Source organism: Oxyura jamaicensis, chromosome 1, assembly GCF_011077185.1.
Source record: "Oxyura jamaicensis isolate SHBP4307 breed ruddy duck chromosome 1, BPBGC_Ojam_1.0, whole genome shotgun sequence".
NCBI lineage: Eukaryota > Metazoa > Chordata > Aves > Anseriformes > Anatidae > Oxyura > Oxyura jamaicensis.
The window spans coordinates 140,444,523-140,471,421 of record NC_048893.1 but is presented as its reverse complement, the minus strand read 5'-3'; the positions used below and the strand labels follow the sequence as shown (position 1 = coordinate 140,471,421).

The window sequence follows — 26,899 nt, the reverse complement described above, 5'->3', positions numbered from 1 at the left end:
AAAAAAAAAAAAAAAAAAAAAAAAAAAAAAAAAAAAAAAAAAAAAAAGCAGGTGCTCTTATTCCAGTTTAAGAATGGTATTTTTCACTTTGACATAAGTAGATACACAATTTGTCTTAGGTAAACTAAATTGTTGATACAAGTTGAGAGGAATAAAAAGCTAAGGTAAGAGAGAGGTAATTTGCTCAACAACTGGACAAAAGTCAATACTGTATAGTGACCTTCAGATGAGGAAGGAGAACCCTTTGGCAATACTCTGAAAATAGATATTTTAGGGATTAAAGGAAGGAAAAAAATCTCATGTAAGAAACAGTGCACAGGGCTGGATTCTTCCACATTTAGTTCATGAAAAGGTTTCTGTTTTCAAAGTGGTCTCCCTGATTTTTGTGGTATACAACATTTTTCAAAGTCAGTGAATGAATCAAAATATGGCTGCAGTGAACCCCATTCTCAACAATATATTGACAGCTGAAGAACAAACAGTGGCCAGCAAAATTATTTTCTTAGAAATGCTAGGATGAAAATAAGGAGCACAACAGATATCTGTTAAATTAGCTAAATATTAAGCATCGCGTTTCACAAGACATTATCTGGAAAGAAAAAGGAAAAAAAAAAAAGTTTAAATGTTTCTGGATAGAAGCTATCTTCTGGAAACCTGGAAATAAGTGATAAATGCCAGAATGCATTTTAGAAACATTTTATTTGTACACTACTGATGTTAGTCAATTTTCTCTTAAAAGTCATATTAATGAGAAAGTAAACAGCATATTATTGAAAACCTGCAGATCATACTACACAGAGATATGTTATTACTGTAACCAAATCAAGTACTGGCTTACATAAAGTGCTGAGATAGAACAGAAGGGATTTAGAGAGATTTAAAGGACAGATTCACTTGAAGACTACTGCTTCTAATCTAACACACATTCAAAATAAAAAGAAAAAAAGCAGAGGCAGCAATGCTGAAAGGCAGAGAGAGATTATAGAAAACAGCATGCATGCATTTGAAATGTGGGACTACAGCCAAAATGCTGGTGCAGATTAATGCTGTATATACAAGTACTTGGTGAACAGAACAGGAGACGGTTGGCTTTGTGCTTTCATGCTATCTTGGAGAAATCAAACCCACCTCATTCATCCCAAGAACAGAAGGATGCCAATAAGATTTAAGGATTTAAGAGGGTTTGAGGCATATCATTTAATGAAACAGTGACAAATCAGGGAAGAGACGTAAAGAAGGGTAACGACAACAGTTAAAAACTGAAAAGGTTGTAGAAACATAAAGAAGGTAAATGCAGCTAAGGAATGGAAAAAACAGATTAGGCACTAGGAATATAAAATGGTAAATGAGATTTTTATTTCTTTTATTTTTAGCTTCTGGAATAATCTGTTGGTAGTCAAAGTTTTTTGGCTTGTTGTTTTCCAGACTGGAGGCCAGACTCATCAGAGCATCACTGGTATGAGCCATGTATTGGCAGTGATCAGGTTAATGGGATCTAACAAATCTTCAATTTTCCATTAATTTTACACAGCTTTTTTCTTATTCTACACTAAAGTTTCCTCATAGCACTAGTTATGAGATATATAAAATGAAAAAAGCTGCTGGTGTTTTTTCTGGATAACCATGGTTCTGTGAATATACATTGCATGATCTGTAGAGCTTTTCCCTCATGGGAGAATGGTGTTTCCAGTTGGTTGCATAACGTTAGGTTCTTTCTCTTTTCCTTGCCAGCAGGTTTAGAAGGCTAAATGTTCCAAATTCACATTTCATTAGCTTTTCCTTCTTCAGCAGCTCTTTCAGGTTCTCAAACCACCATCTTTTGTACCTTATGCAGAAACTGTAGTTTCCCCATGGTAAAGTTTTTGTAACTAAGGTCTATTTTCTCCTTTGCTAGTTTTTCCAGAATTCAACCAATTTGTTTGAAATTTTATACACACATTTTACTAGCAGACCAGACTTTAAAAATAGGTCTAGAGGAAGTCAGCCAGCAGCTTGCAAAATGAATGAATGAATGAATAAACCAAATAAATAAATAAAGATCAGGAGGACTGCACTGTGAAAAGAAAAATAGAAAAAAAAAAAAGAAAGAAGGACTGTAAGAACTATTGTATCTCCAAAATAACAATGAATAACCCTAAAGTCCGATTGATTCAGCCAAGTCTAAGCAAGGTCTGGTGCCTCTGGCAGTGTTGAAATAGTTGAGAAGTCATTATTCAAAGTTAAATAGTCCAGATTTTATGAATGTGTCTCTAGTGAAACAGGTTAGGAAAGATGTCATTTTGTGCTTTGCATTATGGTCACTCTCAGAAAGGGAGTGCAGTCATGAAGGTTGAGGGCAGGTCCTCCAGACCAGTCTTGTCTAAAACCAAGAGACTTTTTAGCTTCTTAGTTGAATGTCAGTTTTGTAATTTCCCACTGCAAAAAATGAAAAGAAATATGCTTCAAGGTTTCTCACAGAGTAAAATGGTATTTTAAAATTCTGTTTTTTCTTCATGCAACATCTTTTTACTACTGCTCTATATTATTGAAGTTGCAGGGGTTTTTTTGTTTGTTTGTTTTGTTTGTTTGTTTGTTTGTTTGTTGCTTGGGATACCAGGGTATCCCAAGTCACCATAGCTGCTACATTTAGCCAGTGGAATTGCTCTCCAGGCTCTATTGGCTGCATTTACTGCTTTGGGAGCTTAGACATTTGATATACATCTTGAAATCTGAATGAAGGTGTTTTAATCTGGAAGTGAATGCCACCTAAAGGGCAGGATCCTGATGTCTAATCTAAGTGCCTTGTGCCACTTGAGCTGTTCTGGTATATCTAAGGCATCTTCATGGGGCAGACAGGATTGATTAAAAAATCAGACAGGTAACTCAGGCCACAGTGGAAGGATGACTGAGGATCAAGTGAGAGCTCTAAGACATCTTGTATGGCACTAGGTATCTAAGTTTAGTCAGCTGAATTGCACCCCATGTTTCTTTGATACCTGAAGCTTTTTTTTTTTTCTTTTTTTTTTTTTTTTTTTTAATCTTCCCTTCTACTCAACAAAAGATATCAAACAAAGTGGATTCACTTTAGTTGTCCACATGTAGGTCTCTAATGTTTGAGATTACTTGACTGTCCAACCTGGCCTGAGCTGCCACTCTAGTAGGAAACAGATCTCCATGTAGTTGTCTTAGATAGTTTGGCTTACCTCAGATATGAAAGATAGGCTGTATACCATTGACTGAATGAAGTCACCCTGGAGTGTATTTCATCTTTTTCTAAGATAATGATCAAAAACAAACTAGACAATTTACAGTTCAGCACTTTGTTGTTCTTCTGACTTGACTGTCAGGGGATTTTTTTCTACTCTAGTCATCTAACATCTGTTTTACGAGATGAATCCCACTTGGAGTGGTAGGCAATACTCAGTAGCTGCTGTTATTACATATTAAAATAATATGTTTATTTTTCAGTTGTGGCAGACATTCTCCAGGTGAGAGTTTGCAATGTGTAATGGAAAATGCAAGATCAATGACACCACAAATTGATATAACAAGTAAAAAAACCAACAAAACACAATATATAATAAGTCAAAAATAATATTTAGTAATTTTAAATCAGTAAATTTTCCAAAATAAAAACATAAAAGTTTTTATTTCTTGATAACTTTCACAAAACTGTGAATAATTTGAAGGTGTATTTTTGACCACTCCACATTTTGAAGGAAGTACAAGTAAAATTATGCAATGCAAAAGAACTATGGATATAGCATTCCTGTTAGTTCCCCAGCCTCACACTGCATGGCTCTCTGCAAACTACACAGTAATTGAGATTCAGCCTGTAATTGATAAGTTATTGTTGATTTCACCAGTTCTTATTTTTATTGTAATGAATGTGAACAGAAGCTTTGATATGACATGATATATATATATATATCTTCTGTTTATGTGTACATCAGGAAATCAAATATTAGAATAACTGTCAATAGGAAATGTGAGGGAGTTGACCACAATGAGGAAACATAAAATTCATAATAATAAAGAAGAAAGTACCATTGAAATATTTGAAGGTGTTTAGTTATTGGCCTAACAATGCTTACACTGGAATAAGTAGTATATATGCTCCTGGTTTCAAAAGCCAGTGTTACATGCTTTGGAAACAGCCCTATCCTATTGGAGACAGATGGAAAGAGAAAAAGAGGCCTAATTTTGAGGTCATTAGACTTCAGAAGCTGAGGGAATGGATTTATTTTTGGAGGTTTTCCCAAGAATTTCCTACATGGTAAATATACATAGGTAGAAGAAAATGCAAATTTATTCACAGCAGTGGTATTTTCCTTTGAATTAGTGTGGCATAGAGCTGAAGATCCAGTTCAGCTCAGAACCAATAGTAAAATTAAAGTGACTGTTTCAAAATGTTTTGCAATATAGTAAATGAGCACTTACTCCCTGTACAACCTATGGACTGCAGAAGATACGTGTCCCTACAGATGCATAGCTACAGGTTTTTCAGTTAGTAAGCTAGAAAATACATTGAAGAGGACACTGCAGAGCACTGAAACTTGATCTCCAGACCCTTCTCCCTAGCTCTATCTCCCTCATCAATATATCTCTGCAGAGGACTGGCCTTTTTCTTAGATCAGTTTTCTTCAAGTGTGTTATGACAGGAGCTAGATATGAATCAGATCAACTGTTTTTCTTTTTTTTTTTTTTTTTTGTTTAATTTTCTTTTAGGACAGTCCAAAATGGCTGTTGACTATAGATCAAACTTTACATGGTGTTCTTTTCATTCTCTGCTTAGAAAGCTTACCCTTTTTGAGACAGGCTTGTATTCAGATTGCCTATGCTGAGGTTTTTCAAGCTTCAGTAATGACATCCAGCTTCTCATTCCTTAACCACCTTCCAGTGAGACTACCAATAAAGCAGTCCATATTTATCAAGTATTTATCTTAATTTCTCCCCACTTATTCTAGATACAGTTATTTGTACCAGAACAAATAGTGAGTTTTGAAAGTGTTTTAGCACAGCACAGAAAACAAGAACTGGAACCTTCTCCTTTTGAGGTCAATGGCAAAACTCACCAAGAAGCAGAGATATACCATAGAGCCCAGAGGTAACAGGATAAGAGCTAGCCAGAGAAAGCAGTGCCCATTAATTACGGATCCTCCATTTCCTCTCACACCTAAGCAGTATTAAAGGAATAGTGCAGACATCTAAATGATAAATAAATAGTCTGTAGTTCAAGGCGTTTGTTTTACCGCAATGCTGAGGATGCTCTCAAGGGATACAGGGTGGGATACATAAATATAGGCTGATAATACATTGATTGTCACTATAAATTAGAACCATTCTTTAGCATTAGGCAAATACAGACGATGTCCCCAGGATATCATTTCCTCATCTGCAGCACAAGTGACAACATCCCTATCTCATTTTGGTTGTTTTTTTCAGCCAGCCTTGAGCTCAGCACCCAAGCCTGTCCATCTGACTAACCACAACTGCTGCACGTCAGTGAGCGATGGAGCTGTTTCTTGCAGTGTCATGCCTACCTTTTGTGTCTTGGACAGGGACAGAGATGAGAAAAATATTTCATCAGTAAGAATCTCCATTCAAAGGAGATGTAAATATTCTCATCAAAACACCACTTAGTTTTTGCCAGTTAGAGGCAGTTTAAAGTGATACAAACCAGTTGAACAGTTAACCAAGAGTGATAAATGACATTTCAAAACAGAATAGTCAGGTGAAGGTAGAAATATTTCCTTCCTACATAGGAGGTTCAAGCATTTCACAAAAAATATATTTAACTTGGTAGGAATTCATACCTTACTGCCTTTTCCCTTTGTTTCTTACTGTTAATAACTGAGAAAATCATTGCTTTTATTTATCTGTGGGACTGAGACAATGCCTATATTAAGTACTATTTTAGAAAAGACAAAAGAAACATTTACTGAAATGGGAACTGAGCCATATCTTCAGCTGTATTATCTAGTCCTTTGAACTAGGAACCTACACAGATTTTCTTAGGCACCTCTCCCATGGTTAAGCACTCATTTTTCACTCATATTATAGGACCATCCTCTAAGTCTGTTGTGCTGGAGGTACACTAGGATTTTCTGTTACAGCACTTTAACCCAGAAAATAATTGTTTTCCATTGCCTGTAATATGGCAGAGGCTTTCTCTTATGCTAACAATGTGGGCCTCATTGCTTCTCAGGCTTTGGACTTGGTCTGCATGTAGATTTATTATAGCTAGTAACAACAATTAATTAGTTAACCCAGTTTGTTTTGGAGTGAATAAAATAAGACTTGCAGGTCTACAGGCATGGGATATGACAAAGGGCAGAGGCCTTGAAAGCATATGAACAGGATATCAGTGGGTCCAGAGCTGTGAGTAGCTCTCTGATAGTCAATTACTAGTCATTAAAGGAGCATAACCTTGGAAGCTGGAAATAGTTTTAGAAGTAACAAAGAGAATAAAGAACAGGTATCTGAAGTGTGAAAGATGTGCCATGTATAGTAAATTCAGATGTAACATGGATTTGCAGAATAATGAATAAAGATAAAGGGTTAAATGTTATTAGCAAACATACAAAATGACCCTGAATAGGTTCAAGAAATGTGGTGCTCCAACTGGAGAAGAACTTAGGACTTAGGAAGGACTTGCTTACAAATGTCCAGGAAACCTCAGGGCCCTCAGGGGTGATGGGAGAGTGGGATAACAGAGGGAGGAGTAGACATAAGAAAGCTGGTGTATGTATTATTTAATGCTATATAGTCTGAACTATTAGTGTTAGTATCATCACAGCTGGACTAATAATTCTTCAACTAGACTGTTAGAACTAACTGGAATATCAATGAACTTTTCGTTTTACCTCTGTGTTGTATTCATTTTGCCCATAAAAAGATGTTGAGCATAACAAATTAGTGACAATTCAAGCAGGCTATTCTGTAAATTAATTACAAGAAACTACTAATACCATGTATCCCAGAAGCTCTTGAGAACCTTTAATACAGTTAGGGATTGTAGCCTTCCTCGTGCTACCCTTACGCTTATTTCACTATGGCAGACTTTTGCAATTTTAGACATGAAATTGGCCAGAGAGATAGAAAGTCTCAAAACTTAAGCAAGAGACTGGATGAGTGACTGTTATCTTAGCTGCCACCTTCCTAATATTAACATCTTTTGCTGGTTAGTGCAAATGCAGTGAGGTTATGGATGATTGCTGAAAGCCTGCCATATCATGCTTTTATTGAATGCACAGTATCAGCAACCCAACCCCATCATAAGCCACTCTATGGTCCATCTGCATGTTGTTGTGAGGCAACATGTGAGGTCCTGGAGGACCACACTGCAGTGAGGTAGCATTGACTATGCAACAGCAATACATCTGTTTCTGGGTCTTTACTTTGTCCAGTATTTAGTAAATAAGCTTCTCAAGAGACTGGGCAGGCTCAACTCTTTTTAGCCTGTGGCCAGTGGTTCATTTTTGGTGATTCTACCATATTAGCATTGCAATGAGATATCATGTGCCATGTTTGACTGAATGTGTTCCACAACACTCTGGGCATTATTTAGGAAAAGCATGCTGTTCAGATCTACTAGGATATTTACAGGAGAAATAACCTGACCTTGTAGTCAGGGGTGGGGAATGGGAGTGGAAGGACACAACTGCTACAGTTGTGAAGGGACAAAGCCTCGCTAAACATAGTGGGAAATTAATTTCAGAAATCTGGAGTCTTCCTCTTGCAACAAAACATGACTCTATTCTTATACATACAATTGGTGTGGAGAGTGTGACAGTACTCTAAGCTCAAAATCAGTATTTTTTTGCTGTGCAGAAGCAGATGGTGTCTGATCCATGGATTGCTGCCAGGAGTTCATCAGCCATGTGGCTGGGTAGCTCAAGTCACTGTCTATGAGATCACGTTGTTGGCAGAATGAAGTGTCGTCTTCACCACGATCTGCTGCACATTTCACATGCTGGTAGTGACTGATGTGGCTGAAGGTAGGCCAGGTGCTCCACTGGTCCTCACCAAGCTTTAGGCAGATTTGAGGCATTATTTAGCAGCATCAGCCTCTGGGAAAGGAAGGGACGTGTGAAATGCATCTGTGTGTAAGTGCAATGAGATATACATTTCACAGACACCATGGCTTGGTGTCTCTGCATTATCTACCTATCTTGGGAGGAGAAGGGATACAGTTATTTTAACAATACCTCACACAAACACTTCCTCATCTCCTGCAGAATGTTTTTTTTTTTTTTTTTTTAATTTATTTTTTCTTTTCCCCTCACATCTTTTGCTCAACTTTGGGCATATGCAAATCTTTGCTTAGGAGCTTGTCTGAAACTTGTTGTAACCAGCTGCTCAAGGCAAAGCTGGCAGCTGGCAATACTCCTATATTTTGGGTAAGTGTTGTCCATGCATTCTCGCTGTCCCACAAGTCTTGCGAGTCAGTGCGGATTTCATTTACTGCCCTGCCTCCATCATTGCTCTGGCATGCTGCAGGAGGCTGCTTACTAGGTGCAGATTCAGCCAATGGTGAATTGATAATTCTTGCAGTCTGCTTCAGTTATAAGGGCAACAGGGACAAGAGTATTCTCATTGAGGGACTGGACTAATAGCGGAGGCTAATCTACTTAATTGTAGTCCAATGCAAGCATAGTCATTATATGAGAAATATAATGTATGAGAAAGCTACTCTTCTTCCAAGAGGAATGAAGTTGGCAGAAGAGTATGTGAGCCAGCCAGACTAACAGCTGGGTTGAAGAGGATATTTGTGCCACCAGAGGAAAAACAAAGCTCAGGCAAGGTTTAGTTTTCATTTTGATTTTGTCTAGAACCCCGCCCCTTTTTCACAGTAGAGAGTTATTTCTTTATTTTTGTTGAGTTTTGAATAAAGGTCATTCTTGTTTGGATTGGGTTGGTCTTTATGTCCACGGGGATAACTGCTTACCAGACAGGTTTTCCTTGATTAGTGAGGCCAGCTTATATTACTCATAGTCACAGTCAGCTGGGGATGCTGCAGCACCATCTAGAATCCACTCAAAATAATCACTCAAAATAGCAACACTTTTACGCTCCCCCCACTGGCTTTCTGCAAGGGAAGCAAAGGCAGAACCCCTGCATTTATTAGCAAAAAATCTGTTCTGAAAGTGGTGTTAGCACAAAAAACTCTCTGCCCTAGATAGATGCGTACATGGGGCCAAGTACTACTCATAACTGGTGGGAGACACACATTCATGAATATTATATCTGATGCATTTGTTCAGTAGACAATGGGGAAGAGCTTAGGCAGCATTATTTTAGAAGTGGTTTGGAAGAATCACGAGAATGTCAGAGAAAGTCATGGAAAATTGCCTTTTTTAAAGACAGCAAACTTTGGTAAACTAGGAAAAGTGATTAGAAAATCAGAAGACCTGAGAAATCAGACTTGAATGTTGAAGTAACTTAGGATTTCTTCAGATCAAAGTTACTAAAAACTATCAGGAATTTCCATGACAAGCAAGCTGTAGAATTCCCCACATTATTAATCTCTCTCTCCTTCCCAAGAGAGGGAGCTATTATGAAGAACTTGGAAGGAGTGAAAAAAAAAATAAGAACAAGAAAAACAACAACAAAAGCACAACAGACCAGCTCAAGCTATGACTTTATTACTTGCCTGGGAGCACTTCCAAGTTCCTTAGTCTGGGTGTATGCCTCTGATATATCCCAAATCCCAACCCTTCTTCTTCCTCCAAACATCCTGTGATTACTATGGTGAAGCAAGCTTTAACGAATATTTGATCCAAATCACTGAAGAATAATGATCCCTGAACAAATTGCAAGTAAGCCCATGCATGGCCAAAGAAAGCTGGAATCAGGTATTAAATTCATACATCAAGAATTCACCACAGTGGAGCCAAGGTAGGCTTAGTTTATTATATTAAAACAAGAAACATAAGATTATACAGTTATCAGGCAAGACCAACAAGAGAAATTGAATGATAATATTGTAAGAATACATGGAAAATAGGACCGTTCTTGGTTTATCTTTGATAAGCTATGCCACAGCAGTGATTAAGGATGTAATGCCAATGACCTTTGGAGTCAGAGTAGTCAGGATGAGGAGAGGAAAATGGAAGTCACCACAAGTAAACTGAGATGAAGAGATTTTTGGACTGACATGCCAGCTTAGCCTGCAAGTGGTCTAATCGTGCTTCAGGACACTGAACTCCTCTTCTGGTAGAGAGAAGCAGAGGCATTGGGAAAAGGTGCAATGAAAACTTCTTTACAATGCCAGCTGACCCTCAGCGTGGCTTAAAATGCCCTCACATTGCACTTCCAGGCTGGGGCAAGGAGAAGGTTACTATCAGTTGGTTCATGGGTGTTTACCCCAAGAGCAGACACTGCCTTAAAAAGCTGACTCAAGTCAGCAGAGACTCAGATATCAGATAATCTATCTCCATTTCAGTCTCTTGTAGGCTCAGCTTGGAAGATATTCCTGCAGAGGACCCAGTTCTGTTTACAGTTCATCCTACTTTGACACGCACAACAGGAATAAACCAAGAATAACTTCAGCACTGGTCTGGGAAGCACTGAAGGACAACACAAGAGTCAACTGACAGCTTGAGATTTCCACAGATTTTCATTCCTTTTGTCTATATGCTTTTAAGAGTATTAGAGCTGGAAAAGTACTTTGTTCCTTCCTACATGGCATGTGAGAATTGGTGATACTCTGGAAAAAAAAAAAAAAAAAAAGAAAAAAAAAAAAAAAAAAAAAAACACTTTGTTGTTATGTTAAAGTCACAAGTGCTAAAAATCACACTGACCTCACTGTGGCAAGTTGATTGCCTGATGTGACTTGTATCATTCTTCACAAGTTTTCTTCCTAGGCAAAATCAGGTAAAGAGAGTGCAGGAGGAATTTCAGGCTCCTCATAGGGTGCCCCCTCCCTATTCTCTGTGGCTTCCTGGACCTGGTCCATAGGAATGAAGAACTGAAAAAAGCCTAGGAAAAGAGCAGGAGAATAGGAATATGAAATTTGGTGGCAGTGGTGGAGAATGGATTCCAAATAGCCCACTTCCCTACCCATTTGATGAGTACACATGTATTTAAATAAAAACTTTTTAGCTACTGCTGGAGCTTATGCTGGAAGGGCTAATGGATTTGCTAAGGAGATGTCAGTAGCAATAAAGATCTGAAAGGTTTTGTCAAAAAAGACAGCTGTTCATCAGCTGATTCTTTATTTCATGAGACAGCATCTCTATTGACCATGTTAATTCATGGATGTGACCTTGGTTGCTTCTTAATGTATTATGCATTAGGTAGATATAAAAAGCTAAGATCCCAAAGTCCCCTTTGCAGACAGGCTGTAGAAATTTACTCTCATACTACATCTTTGTAATGAACTCTCAGCTCACATCATGGCCAAGATATTAATATTATTGTTGAATCATCAAATCATAAAATGGCTTGGGTTGGAAGACCTTAAAGATCGTCTAGTTCCAAGTCCCCTGTCATAGGTATAGGGATGTCACCCACTAGATCAGATTGGCTAAGGCTCCATCTAACCTGGCCTTGAGCACCTCCAGAAATGAGGCATCCACAACTTTTCTGGGCAATCTGTGCCAGTGCCTCACCACCCTTACAGTGAAGAATTTCTTCCTAATGTCTAATCTAAACCTATCCTCTTTTAGTTTAAGACAATTTACCCTTGTCCTATCATTATCTACCCAAGTAAAGAGTCTCTCTCCATCCTTTTTATAAGACCTCTTTAAGTATTGAAAGTCCACAAGGAGGTCTCCCTGGAGCCTTCTCTTCTCTAGACTGAACAACCCCAACTCTCTCAGCCTGTCTCCGTAGGAGAGGTGCTCCAGCACTCCAGTCATTTTCATGTCTCTCCTCTGGACTCAGTCTAACAGGTCCACCTCTTTCTTGTGCTGAGGGCCACAAACCTGGATGCAATACTCCAGGTGGTGCCTAAGTATTGGGATTTACTTTCTATTACTGCAGGAGGCACTCTTACCTATATGTTAAGTAGCATAAATCCATTTATTTCAGTCTTCTCCCGCATTTTTTAAACTAAAACAAAGTTATATGGAGCTTGCAGATGCCCCGTTTTGTAGCTAGAGGCATGTGGTTCCCTTTTATTCAGTCAAAAAAATTGCTCTTCTTTTCAGTTTTACTATACTGATGAGTATGAAACAAAGCATAACATATGTTGGAAGTTTACCTGTGAAATGAGGATTATATTTTTGAGGCAAAATCATAGAATAGCTTATTACATTGTCATTCTCAATATATTGCATCTCCATGGGACAGACAGTAATGTCTTTCACCCCTGCACTAAGCCCTTGCAGCACCACACCAACACACAATGAATGTGGGGCTATTGCTTACTCTGAGCTTCAATAGCTTTGAAAGCAACCTCATGACATCTCTAAGAGTCCACCTCTGCTTTCCTGTTGGTGTTTTATACATAGCATATTTAAGTATTCCCAAGCAATAGGCTGAGAGCCTCTGACAGCCTCTCAAAGAAGTTAGCATGTGTGAGTCTTCAAGAAATGTTGTTTCCTGCTAACTGTAATCCATTCCAACTATTTCCTAGAGTCCTAAGACATTTATTGGTCATATTTGATAAAAATTTAACCCATCCAACAGAATACATAATCAAATCTCCACTCTAATATTGTATAAGAAAACTGAAAGTAACCCTACAATATTAAATTGAGTTTCATAGATTTCAAAACATTTTCTGTATAACCCTCTAAGGTTTCATATTAAAAAAATGCCTCTGGACAATATAGACAAGACTCTGAATTTCAAGAGGCTTTCCATGACAGAAAATGCCACCATTTCCATGGTTATTCTGCACATTCATTTAATTCTTTGGTATAAATTTAATTATTAGTTCTACTGAGGACAGATTCTGAGATATGAATCAAACCTCATATAGATTGCTGGTACTCAATAACTAGCTAACATTCATACAGGAAAGAAAAAAAAAAAAAAAAAAAGAAAGAAAAACTATCCCAGATACCAATTCAGCTTTATTCCTTAGACTGATTACAGCCAATGTGCAGGATTGAAATCTTCACAACCCATTGAATTTTACTGTCACACCACCACAATTTAGCTTTACATATATATTAATATAGAGATATCCGTGTCTGCATTTGCTATGTATTATTATGCAAAGCACTGATAAGCAGTGTTTTGCCCATCTGCAACTTTGAAGGATACTTTGTTTTCCTGTCCATTCGTATTTCATTACACTAGGTCAGGGCAGTTCAGCACTTGCAGGTGAAAGCTTCAGGAAAATATGGGGTGACCAGCAACTCAGTGCTACAAATCACAAATCAGAAACGTATCCAAGAACAACAGGAGGAAGCTCTCAACATCCTGAAATTCTGTCTGTTGGGTGATATTTGACCCTTGCCCCTACTCTTGTGAAATCCCAGCAGAAAGTAATATATAATAACAAGATATTACAATAATAACAAGAATAGACCTGTTATTTTCAGGATTATGACTAAATTCAGGCTTTATCATGATAGTTTTCAAGGAGAGGTTATGTCTTTTATTAGACAATTTGATGTAGTTAGAGAAAGGACAGAGAACCTTTCAGGCACACGAATCCTTTTCAGGTTTGAAACATAAATCCAAGGGCCTACACTCCCCTGACACTTTAGTGGCATAATGCTTCCTCTGTAACAGCAGATCAGCTTGCAAAGGACCATGAGAGAATGCGCTGGTAATGTCCTTACCCAAAGGAAAGTCCAATGGTATCAGTATGAAGCAAGCTGTCTGGATGTAGTAGTTTCAGACACCCAGAGTGAACGAGAAGAAGGTAATGTCTCATTTGCTAAAATTAAATAATAGTCATTTAGAGATATGTCTTGATGACAACAAGTGAATGAAGATGTTCAAGAAAGGGATACCATTGGGGTTTGAGACAAATATAATTGCAAGCTGAAATGTGGCAGGTTGCTATAACATACATACCAAAGACTCTCTTTTTAGATCAAATTTTAAGACAACTTTAATATTTTGTTCCCTCACCTTCTGCTAAAAACAAAACCCTTCAAACCACAAAAAGCTGATGTGTCAATTACTTATGAAGTACAGGTGTATTTTTTTAGTCCCATTGGCTGGAGGAGCACAGCAGGAGAAATACTAGCAGTGGTCTGCAAAGACAAGGAGTTCTGCTGGGCTGATTAAAAATGGATGTTAAGACTGACACCGTTAAATTATATTATCAGGGCTTTTTTTGGTGAGACTCTTGATGTCAGCCAGAGTGAGTGGAGAGCTGGCAGGAGGAGGTGGGCTGCCAAGGCAGATCAGTGGAAGCTCAGTGTTTGCTTCTTGCTGCAGCAAGTGGGGACAGGCTGAGTTTTATAATCCATGGCAGTAGCTCTCAGACCAGAACCTGTAGGCAGAAGAAGGCTCCCTGTTCATTCTTATTTCATCCCACTGGATATTTTCTAAAGAAGAAACAATATTAAGCAGGCCAACGCCTGAAAATCATCCCATATGCCGTATATTAGTGGATTAAGGCAGATCTGATGGTGAGTTGATCTTGGAGCTGTGCAGAGATATTTTTAACCTACAAGGTTCTCTTTTGTAACCCATATTCTCACCTTCCTATGACCTATCCTCAGCAGTCAGGTAGTGGAATTTCTTAAAGTGGAATAGAGAAAAATGAATTTCCTTGATATTTTACAATTACTTTACTGATTCTCCATTTACTTTACTGAAATTGAGGCTGAAACTAACTTATAGAAGAGGCGTTGCAAAGACTCTTTTACTAGAAGTATTAAATGTTACAAGTTGGGCTGAGCCATGCATCACTTTATACACACACACACATATATATATGTGTATTTAAAAGAGTAATTTTCAAAAACCTGAGAGATTCAGTATTCAGTTAATGCTTGCCTTTTGTGGCAAAGAGCTGCCAAAATTTGGCATAATCACATTTTAAAATTCCTGGTATCTGGAAAAAAGTGGAAAAAAATACATTTTTTTTCTAAAGATATTTTACAATTAAAAGATAACTCTAACTGAGATAACAGATTTGAATCGATTACTTAGATATATTCTTTTTCTCCTTCTTCCCTGCAGCTTTTAGAAAAATCTGTTGCAGGCAGATTTCAGAGACTCTCAGCCTCGCAAACAAATCACCAAGGCAACCTTGATACTGATGTCTGGAACTCAGTATGGAAAGAAACAATAAGCACCTTATATCAGTATCCTGAGTCTGAACCTCATTCAGTATTTCATAGTGAACACAGTGAAATAGGCTTCTGAGTCTGTTGCCTATATTCTTTTATGGTCACTGATTATTATTATTATTTTTTTTAACTTTTGCTTCTACTTCAGAGATTGTAGACAGTTTTTGAATGTTGTACATCCAGAGACTCTTATTATAAATAAAAATCTTTTCCAGTAATCTCACAGAGAGATCTTAATTAAAATAACCTCCCTCCAAAATCTTTAGTTGCTATTCTGCCATTTCTAGCATATCAAATAACTGTATCTAATTGGAAATGTGTCTTTTGAATCGATAGAAATTGATGAATTGAATTGAATGCATTCAACTCACCTAGTGAGGAAATAGATACTTGTAGAAAGCAGTCACTGGAACTACTGAATAGTATTTTGTTTGGTTGTTTTCTCTGCATGAATGCTACATATTCTTGATCCAATAATGTTATCTTTGAATATGTTTCATTCAAAAAAAAAAAAACCCTGTCATGCTATTTAAACAACTGTATCATTGTTTATCCAGACTAAAAAAAAAAAAAAAAAAAAAAAAAAAAGCAGAATAAAAATGGTCTTATCAATTCACTTTGCTTGTGCTAGATTCTGGGTTATGTGTTGCAATTCCAACATCACATTTGGGATATTTAAGCTCTTCTCAGAAGTGCACGGAGCTTTGCAACCATAACACCTAACTCTTTCAGATAGTTTTGATTTCCTTTAAAGATGAAATCAAAGAAGAACTTGAAGTAGAAATTTCTGCTATCAGTATTTTAGGGGTACATTTAAGTCAAAGTTTGAGATATACGGAACTTACTTTTTTAGAAACTAGAAACTTTTCCTGGGAAGTACCTGTAAACCATTGAAGGGGCATATCCATCTGAAACCTAAAAAAAATGCAAATTTTGCTTTCAAACATAGTCTTCCCTGGGTCTCATAGTGGTTTTAATATTGTGTTGGTATGTTTAACATTCAAAATCTCACTTCAAAAGAGCCATACTCTTAAAAGTTTTTTTTTAAATTATTTTTTTTCCCAATGAAGTTATGATTCAACAGTGTAAAAGTCATATTGTACAAAGAGTATGATTTTTCTGTTCTTCCTGCACTCACTACTGTTGATAAGATACATATATATATTTTTTCTTCTGTTCTGAAGCAAATAAAAGAGGAATCAAAAAGTTTTTCTTGAAGTCTGAATTGCATCCTTGTATAAAATTCTTCCACATAGCAGGTCATTTAAGAAAGCAGCAGTCTCCCACTTAAAACCAGCTGCTAATTCCTTTCTGCTGAGTGACTCACCCTCCAAAGCAATATCCGTTACTGTTGAGACTTCAGCTTTGGATTTTTCTCAAGCTGCCCTGCGTGCTCAGAGGTGAGCCTAAGCAGTCTGGCTATCTACATCCTCTGTTGTTTGATGCCATCTGTTTTTATGGGATAATGGATGATTTTTCAGGTGTCACTCTCACTGCTGTTAGTGGCAGGAAACTGTTATTCTCTCCTAGTCGTCTCTTCTCATTACGTTTTCCATCAGTCCCTCTACTGAGCAGTAATCCATTTTACTTCAGAAACAGGAGAGTGGATGGCTTGCTGGCACAGGTGTGTGGGGACATGGTTTGACATGTGGGGGCTTGGATATTTCTGTCTCAGGATGCAAGTATATGTGCATATATATATATATATATATGCAAGTACATGTATATGTATATATTTTTGTGTGTCTTTTTAAGACATACTCCAAGAAGTTCTGTGGTGGTGTTCCTACACAGTTCAGGTGGACAGACATTACAGCAATGACTGAGACCCCTCCTAGCCTTCTGGCAGACCGCTCAAAGATCTCTCAGGTATCAATGGTTTGATCATCTATCTCTGCTGACACACGGTCCACACTTACTTGCTTTCAGCCCAGCAAACAACCCTCTTCAAGATGTCTGTTGGCCAGCCCTCCAGCCCCATCATGGAAGAATCTCCCAGAGTTAAAGTCATAGGTCCCCTCTGCCTCTTCCTACCAGTCTACTTTGGAGCAGAACTTTTCCCCTTTGTTCCTCCCTCTCACAAGGGCAATGCATCAGAATGGATCAAATCTCACAAAAATTTTTTACTTTTTGGTAGCTGGAAGCATCTGTACTCTGTCACAATAAAGCTGAGAGAATTTTTGAAGACCCATTAAATTAATTCGGAATGACCAAAATTACCTTCTACTTTGTTGTCTGTTACTAAGGCATAGAAAATAATTATTGGCATCTACAATTTTTAAACAGCTTTCAGTAAAATGTGGTGCTCTAACAGCACCCTTTGCTCACTGTGCCAGGCACGTCTTCCACATTCCCATCATTTTCCTTGAAAGAGTCTGCAAGAGGGAAGGTTTCTCTTTCTCAAATCAGGGCAGCCATTTTAAATCTGTTCTTTCTTACAAAATTTTACATTCCACCTACTCTTCTTTTTAGTTAAACCTCTTATGTGGAGAACCTTAATGAATCTTCCTTATGGAATTGCTTGGCACAATTTAAGAGAAAAACAAAGTGTTGTACTGTCCAGTGTGTCTTTGCTTTAGTCCATGCATCAGCACTTCTTTCTCAATACCTGTACTTATTTGCAAAGTGGAGAAGTGCAAGCTCTTGCTCTACTCTGAACTCTCAGCTAGACATTTAAAGCAGTGTGAGGAAAAGACTCTCCTCAGGGCACTGCTCAGACAATAACTCAAGGACTCAGTGCTCCCCTTCCTTCCCAGTGATGGATTTGGTGTTTGAAGTGTCAGGAGAAAACAATGTGCTTTCCTCAGAGAAGCCAAGAAGATAGGTTAAGCACCCAATTGCTGTGACTTTGTCTTAGGCTGTACTGAGATAACTTTCATCCCTTCTCACTATTTCCAGGTGACATGATCCCTGCATTCCCCTCAAGATGGCTGATAATAGATGATGGATGGCCCAAGGAGCAAAAAGAAACAAATTGAGTGACAGGGCTCTTTACAAACACAACAGGACATGCCTTTGTTTCCCAAATGTGCATGTAATAGGAAAGTCAGATGGGAAAGAACTGTCACTGGAACTAGTGTCTGACTGCAAGTAAAGCAGATAGCAAAAAATGTCACCCAGACATATACACGAACAAAGAGGAGAGCGATGAGTCATTCTGGAGCACTAGAAGAAGCTGAATTTTAGATATGCATTTTAATGTCATCTCGGATGGACTTTCTCCTTTTTGAAGGGAAGTTCTGCATTTTACATTGGATCCTCATTTTTTATACAAGTGGTAACTATTACCTTAAGAGGACTTGAATGAAATATTAGCCAATTTAAAAGTATGTTCCACAGAGGGATGTAGAGTTTATGGATGGCTGCTGCAGTGCCAAGAAAATTTTAGTATCTGAAAATTGTCTGACAGATTGGGACTGGAACACAGATATGCAAACTGCTGCTTGAGAGAGGATCAATAGCACTGTTCAGCTTTAATTCAGCCTATGCTGCATATTCTAGCTAAAATTTCTTCAAACTTTTATAAATTAATGGCTGAGATCTGGAAATAAAGGTTTTCATAGCGTGAAAAACTGTAATTGCTTCTGCTAGGACTATTTAATCAACATCTGAAGAACAGAATTATTTAAATGTGCTTTAAATTTACTATGCAGAGACTCCTCAAGCACTGTTCTGCTCAAGGGCTTCAGCTCTGAAATCCATCTATGCTGCAGTCAAAGACATGACAGAAGGTTTTGTAAACACCCAAGCTAGCCTCACCAAATGCAGTTGAATATTGATATTGGCTTTCCAAGTACTTTCTTCAGGTCCCAGGTAGGCTCACAGCCTGCAATTAAACCACATATTGCTGCAGAAGCCCTCTCTTTGTAGCCAGCTTTTCTTTTATAAGCTAGACATGGATATACTTATGCTATGCTGAGGTCACAGCTTTGGCTGCACCATAAACCCACTGTAAAGTAGTAATGACAGGTAATCAAGAAAGTCCCTAGAGTGGGCACTAAGCAGCGCAGCTCAGCAGACTCCCAGTTCTCTGTGTGCTTGGAATGATGTCCAGAGCTCACGTGTATTGATCTTTAAGGCCTGGCTGTCGCAAGGAAATTTGCACAAGCATAGATATTCATAATGCTGTGGCAAGCTAGAACCTTAATTCTGCAAAGTGAGAGAGTAAATTGCCCCTGTGCATGTTTGTTCTGCACCAATGCAGTGTATCTATGGTCAAGGTTGCAACTGGAGAGCTGTGAGACAGTTTTTCCCTACAGTGCTCAAGACCTTCATCTTGACACTTTATTAACTGAACCCCAAACTGGTTTTGAAACTAAGGCTCTTGCTTAAATGTATTAAATACTGTTGGATAATAAAAGATAGTAATCCAGTTTGCATTCATCGTTCTGTGTGGTTTTTGCTTTGGTTACAAGAACTGCAATAAAGTTGTTCTCGGGGTTTCAGCTTTACAAGTTGCAATATTCCACCAGAAATGTGGAAGTGGATTTATTATTTTAACCATCCTATTTATGGCAATTTGAAGTTAAGACTTTAAGCTGCTAACACATTTGACAATGTTTGGTTATGAGATATCAATGTCTTGAGGAAAGTAGTTTTGTCATAGTGGTTGGCATTTATATTCTTTCCTGGAACTACCACGGGCTTTTGTTGTCATAGTCATGATAAGCACCCTGACCAAACTGGGGAACACAAACACGTGTTGCATTTCCACCAGCATTAGTTAAGCTAAGAACAAACTATATGACAGGAAACTTAAACACTTGGAGCTGTTCCTTCTTACATGTCATAATTCTCTGCTCTTTTCTATCCTACAGATAACCTCGTTCCAACCCCCCATCTTTTTCAGGTTGCAAGTAAACCCCCAAAATGAAAAGATACCTAGAATGGGTGAACAATGGTTGGGGCTGGCAAGACTCTTCTGGCCATATCTATGTGGCTGTAATGTATCTAGAGCTGGAAGTTACACATTCATATAAGTAGCCCATCCCCTGCAACCTGCTGTAGTCTGCTCCTCTGTGGAGCATAGTACCTTCAGTCAAACATTGAAATAACAAAGGTCTGTTTCTTTCAGGGCCTCAGTAAGTGTGTCTACATAGCCCTGCACTGCCCCATGCATATCTACCAGTTGGTCCCCTTGAGCTGTAATTATAATCCACTCAGTACTATGCAGACAAAGCTGGTGGGGTTCAAGAGAGCACACTGGGCTCCTGCTTCAGCCACAATTAGTAACTGACACTCCCCCGCCCCCCCCCCCAAAAAAAAAAAAAATAAATCCTCAAGGACTGTATGACCATGTACTGCTCTTGGTGGAGGGGACAGAAAGAGAAATAAATGTTATTTGCCCAGTCATTAATTTTCACTTCCACTTGCCCTCCTGCAGTCTCAGAGGAGATGAAGAGATAAGGCAGCAAAGCAGGGAGAAAGGGTATTACAAACTTGGTAGAAATCCCTTAAAATTGTAAAGAGAAGGTAAATTGTATGTTTCTGTTTAGCAGCCTTCATTGCAACCCTGGGAGTGCACATGAAAAGAACTGTATTTTCTGTATTTTTTTTCTTTCTCATTTTGTTTGCATTTGTTTTATCTTAAATTAAAAACAGGACTGGAAAAAACAAAATTCAACCAGTTTCAGCTATTTTTGTCTCTCCTTCCTCCAGAAGAAAACAACCTGAATTGTCTGCCTACTATGAGCAACAACTCTACAACTAAGTGGAAAGAGGGAGGAAGAATACTTTTTAAATGAGGGTTTGCACTGATCCTTTATAATGCAGATGCAAATGTTTGCTCCAGCTATTATGAAAGGCTTAGAATATATTAATGGTTGTTTGGTTTGGTTTTATCAGAAGACAGGAGGGCTGTTCTGCCTCTTTCCATCCTACCTCGTCATAACAGCCCAGAGGAGATCTGCAGATCCATGCATCTTTCACATACACCCTTAGCAGTTGCTATAAGGGGAACGAGATAGGAGCAATTTGACACCACCATTGAAAACACTCACCTGCAAAAGTTTCAAAAACAGCTTTTGGCTTCTTAGGCTCAAGCAATCCCATCTTTAATGTCTTTGCCTTCTCAGCTGCTCTGTCCTTCAGTGACTCCGCTGGTCCCTTATCTTTGCCTTTTCTCTCTTGCTGATGAAGCCCCACTGAGAAAACCCATATACGTTCTCTTTCAGTGGGTGAACATGGATGACCTATGCTTCTAGCTCCTGACACCAATCCCACTGTCTCTCCTGTGTGACTGACACTCTACTGTTGCTATGACATTGGGCAAGACCACTTTTTCTGTGTGGAGTACCCTTCCCTGGACTGATCTGAGTGCATCTGCAACTTTTTTCCAATATGCCTCTCCTCTGCCATGCTGCTGAGAGCTTAGTTTATTCTGCAGTGTAGAATCAGGTTTAGTAGTCCCTGGATTCAGTATCTGGGTGGGGGATTAACCAGTCAGTGCATGCAAGTACTTGTCTGATGGCTCCTTGTGCTCTTTATTGTTTGGTCCTCCTAGGCTGGGTCACTGTGAATTCAAGGAACTCTGAGACAGGTCATCAGCAGTGCCATCAAACTTTGCAAAATATATTTTATTCTGTCATTCCACTGTTGTTTCAAAAGAAAAATAAATCTCCATTTCTAGTTTTATCCTCCTTTTTTATTTCATCCTCCTTTCCGGAGATAAATTAAACTGCGTAGGACAATGATTAAATTCTGTTACTCTTACAAGTGAACTGTGCATTCTTGAGATGTATGATATATAGGAGGGGAGGACTTGCTGAGTTTACACTGGTTTATGAGTGTGCATGGACAGAAGGATGTGGGAACTGACCCATGGGGATAAAATCAGAGAGGTAAGATTAATTTGTTTATGAGTATTAGATTCAGTATGCACAGAACTAATAAAACCTGAATGGGTGTTTGTCTCACTGTTGACTGAATTTTAATTAAATTATACTAAGGCTGCAACATGAACCCAACCCTTTCAAGACACTGGTGAATCTCTGCAGGAGATGTGACTTGACTGGAAACTCAGGTGATAACAAGGTATGAACAAGGACTGAAAAACTCTTCCTTGCATAACCGGCCATTGAGTGAATATCTTCTATGCTTCAATTCCTTAGCAAACAAAGGTAAAACACTGTAATTAAAACAAGCAAATGAATTAATGATAAAATTCTTTTTACTATGTTGATTCCTTGGGTTATATGTTATATCTGCTCATGTCACCCTTTGTCTCTTTTACTTCAGACTGTACAGTCTGCAGGAGAAACAGTATCTTTTCATGTTTTGAAAAGCACCCAGAATACTTCAAGTCCTAGCACAATAAATATAGAAATAATAATGAAGCTTGATGTATGTCAAAGACCAGGACTTGTACTTCAAAATTCTAGAACTGATGGGCCTCAGGTATATGCTATTGATCAGAACTGTATTCAATTTGCAACCCTATGTGTCCAGACTAAGTCCATTACTTTTTGCAAGAGTACTTCAGGGGGCTTTAAATTTTCACCTGGATTACTGAAAACAGAATTTGATCAAGGCTGATGGATATTATAGGACAAAAAAGCAGGAATAAGAGAGCAATACATCATATAATAGAGAGCAGGAGGGATTTCAGCTTCTAACTGGCAAATTTAAGAAACTCTACGTTAAATTAGGGAGTCTCTCTCCTCTATATTATTCAATTTTTATTTGATTATTTTCCTGTTAGACCTCCTCACACTTTCCTGCTAGCATGAAAGTTACACCCACTTCTGTCTGTTGTCCTTAGAGAGAATGAATCTTTCCCAGAACTGTACAGAACTGAAGACTAAAGTCTGTATATTTATGCAGAGCTGAATATTTAAGACAGGAATATGACAACCTTCTCTTGACAAAAGTGACTGCATTTTATAGTTTATGGCATCTGCGTGTAAAAGTGTTTCAGGTGTGTCATCCCCATGTGCCTACACCCAGGGACAGACTCAGATGTACAGTGCATCCTAGCCCTGATTTCCTTTCCTTAAACTACACAAGTACTATTCACACTTACTCAGGAAGATCTAATTTATTGTCCCTGTTGGTCCTCTCTTCCCTGATGCTGTGGAGCAGTTGAAAGAACTTTGACTTCAATAAACAGATACATGAAGTTGGCCAGGAATGGAAGAATCTCCTTGCAGACCCCTCAAAGATGCACTAACTTTCTTCCTTTTGCATAGTCTGGGACCTAGAGGGCAAGCAGATGAGAACTTGCTGTTTTATTGATGTGTTTACATCTCATTGGCATTTTCAAAGAATATGCTTCATAGTCATGAATACTGATCATTGGCCACATTAAGCTGCTTTTTTATATCCCTTGCCCTTATTTATGTGTGTGGTCTTACTTTTTTTTTTAAAAAAAACAAACAAAACTTACAGCAGATGAAAGCAAGACCTGTGCAAAAACAATGAGATGAAAAAAGCAAAGCAAAGCAAAGCAAAGGAAAGCAAAGGAAAGCAAAGGAAAGGAAAGGAAAGGAAAGGAAAGGAAAGGAAAGGAAAGGAAAGGAAAGGAAAGGAAAGGAAAGGAAAGAGAAAAGAAAAGAAAAGAAAAGAAAAGAAAAGAAAAGAAAAGAAAAGAAAAGAAAAGAAAAGAAAAGGGAAAAAAGGATGGGTTTTATATTTATGCACCCTGTTCGATATAGTTTATAAAACATGCAACACATAAAACCACTGTAAGCAGAGTAGCAAGAAGTAACTGCCACTTTTTTATAATTCAATATTATAAATACAGGGAGGGGAGAAAATCTATCTTTTCACTTAATTCCCTTGGCTAATTCAGCTGACTATAAGTTCATAAATCTGCTCTTTCTGGCTTCTTCAGTTTTGCAACATTGACCCATAACCTCACCTTGAACTTTTCTGCAGTGTAATCAAGAATCATTAGTAATGATTCTGGAATTTTAGTGGTAGAAAGTGTTTTATGGGTCTGCATTGCTTCTACCTTCGTGTTGTCCAGCCACTTATCTTTCATGTGGAGCTATCTTCTGTGTACCATTGACAGGCCTCTTCATCTTGCTGTACACACACTCTACAAGAGTGAGGAAAATTGTGTACTAAATGATAAGGAGGTTCAGATTACTCAGACATATCTAAATATCATGAGAACTCTCTCAACTGGCAAAGGAGACTTACGATTATTGAAAATAGGGAGATTTACAGGAACCACTGGAAAAATGGTTAGACTGATTCTGAGACTGTCTGGATCTAAACAAATGGAGTAGGATGTCTTACACAAGACTCTTAAATCAAACTTCTGACCTTAGTCACAAGGTTATCTGGCCATAAACTAGAATGTTACAAATCAAATGCTCTCCAAAGTATTTCAGCATCTTTCATTCATGGTCTAGACAGAATTAGATATCTACCAATACAGTCCTTGTTCCTCTTCTTTTATTTTTAAATGGATAGAATTTTTAACTCCTGTCAATCCAGATTCTGCTTCATGCATGAAAGCTGAAATACCTTTGAACATATACTTCTGTAACCAGAAAAGACTGGTGCAGCAATGGTCATACAGAATTGCTAAACATGCTGAAGTCAGGAGAATATATAAATCACAGATTTAGGAAGCACAATAGCATTGTAAGTTTTCAGGAAGAATAATCTGCCTCAATAAATGCAATATATCATTATCACACACATGGCCTGTATACCCAATTCTGAGAGGCATCAAATGCCACCTATGAAGTGCTGATAGGGTTTTGAAAAATATCTTCAATCCAAAAGATTCTGGCCTGAGGACTGGTTTCTTTCAAAGGCATTTAAATCATTGAACTGTCTAAGCTGTCATTACACATTGCTTTCTAAAACAATATTTTTCTGCCCCTAACTACCTTTAATTAGCCTTTTGCTTTCTGTATTGGGGCTCTAAAGAAAAATAATTAGCAAAGGTATGTCTGTATCAGCCAAGACCTCCCCATGGTGATTTCCAAATTGAATATTTCTATAAAAACTTTAGACTCAAGACTGCGATGCCCATGAAAGAAAAATAAAATAATAGGAAAAGGTGGTTGACTGTGCTATGCAACTGTTCACAGGAAAAGTGATTTGATCTTAAGGCTCTTTCTCAATTCGTCCTATAGCTCTACGGCCTAACAGTAGCTGGGCTTAGACCAAGGGTACGGACATGGTAACTGAATAGATCTGCAAATGCTTATGTGTTGGACCCCCAGAAAGGAACAAACACTGACAGCTGGCTCAAGGAAGAGAGGTGTTGCACTCCTTTCACTAGCATCTATGCCATACATACTATATGGCATATATATATACCTCTGCCTCTAGTCCTGTTCCACTCTTGTCCCTAGTGTGGCATGTGCTGAGCATCCTCCAAGGGGCTGTGTTTACACCAGCTTAAGGTTTCCCCCAGAACTGAACCTTCAAAGATTCTACTGTGCTGAACATCCCTCAGTAACTGCATTGCTCACCACTTCTCTGCTGTCAGGCACCAGGAGGCACTAGGGTGTACCTGGAGCATGGCATCTTTATAGATGCCTGAGGCAGCTACAGATCCTTTTTATTTCACCCTGACTCATCTTTGGGATCTACACTCTGTGACCATCACCATACAGCTTTTTGTAGGAGACATTGCACACCTCTTATACTTATGTAACTTGCCTTGCATCTGAAAGAGTATATGAGCTTAAGAAACAAAAATAATGACTACCTAAAGCCATATCCTGGTCTACTAGTATTTTCCAGTGTTCCCACAAGACTTGCCTGTAGTTACTAGGCAAGACAGGTAGGACTGGGAAACCTGGACCCACCCTCAAAGGCTTGGTCCACCTGACTGGTCCTAGACTATGGGAACACTCTCAGTCCTCCTCTGGGATTCAGTCATGTCAGAGGCTCAAAAGACAGCCTCTAAGTATACAGTACAGGACTTATATGATGGGGAATCCAGGAGTTAATGCTATTCCTGGGATAAACAGCAGGCAAGATGACACCATGGATACATACTAGCCTCCTAGGGATGGGTCAGAAATAATGACTGTTGCCCAGGACAAAGTCATCTTTGGTTTTCTTGCACCACAGGTCATGTTCAAAGTGTAGCTGAGGTCTTGTTTTTGTATTCTGTGGAAGTCAGGTGAGGCCCTGAATAAAGAGGGCTCTTTCCTGACTTACCTTGAAAGTGGAGATCTAATGGGACAGCCATGCATTTTTCTATGGAGAAGTAACAACGATGTTCCTATCATGTATTTGGGACCCCTCTGTAAGTGCCTCTCTTTTTCACAATAGTTTTTTTTTTTCTAAATGCAGACCAAGGGCTGAGACACTCACTCGAGGAGCACCGCAGGGCATGTACATAAATAAACCAAGGCAGTAGATGAGGTCTTTGGGATCTGTGTATCACAGTTAAACAGATTTTTTTTTTGAAAAGACATTTCAAACATAAGTGTGCATTGGGGTGGAATAGGAGGGGGTATGTCTGGCTGTCTGGGCAATGTAATGACTTGTGCAGAGTTTTGCTAGCACGTGGTGTTCCAGATATCATCACTGAATCATTCTGGATGGATATCACCAGGCCCAAAGTTTCTTTTCCTAGCATGTGAACAGGAATATCTCTGAAGGTGCTCCATGGGAAATGTGGACAACTATCAAGGTTTCTAAAACTCAAAAGAAACCATTGTTATGATAATTTTATTGAATCTCTTTAAAGAGAAACATGGAAGTATTTGCAGACACGAGATTTTGTCTATTAAAGC

General features: G+C 38.4%; 1 long non-coding RNA gene across 1 annotated transcript in view; it reads right to left on the bottom strand.

Annotated features, from left to right (window-relative positions):
- Positions 1–26,899, bottom strand: part of LOC118161536 — an 82,918-nt gene that overhangs the window by 26,835 nt on the left and 29,184 nt on the right. Inside the window, exon 2 of the long non-coding RNA XR_004748077.1 lies at positions 10,785–10,962. This is a non-coding gene — a long non-coding RNA (uncharacterized LOC118161536). The remainder of the gene's footprint in view (positions 1–10,784; positions 10,963–26,899) is intronic.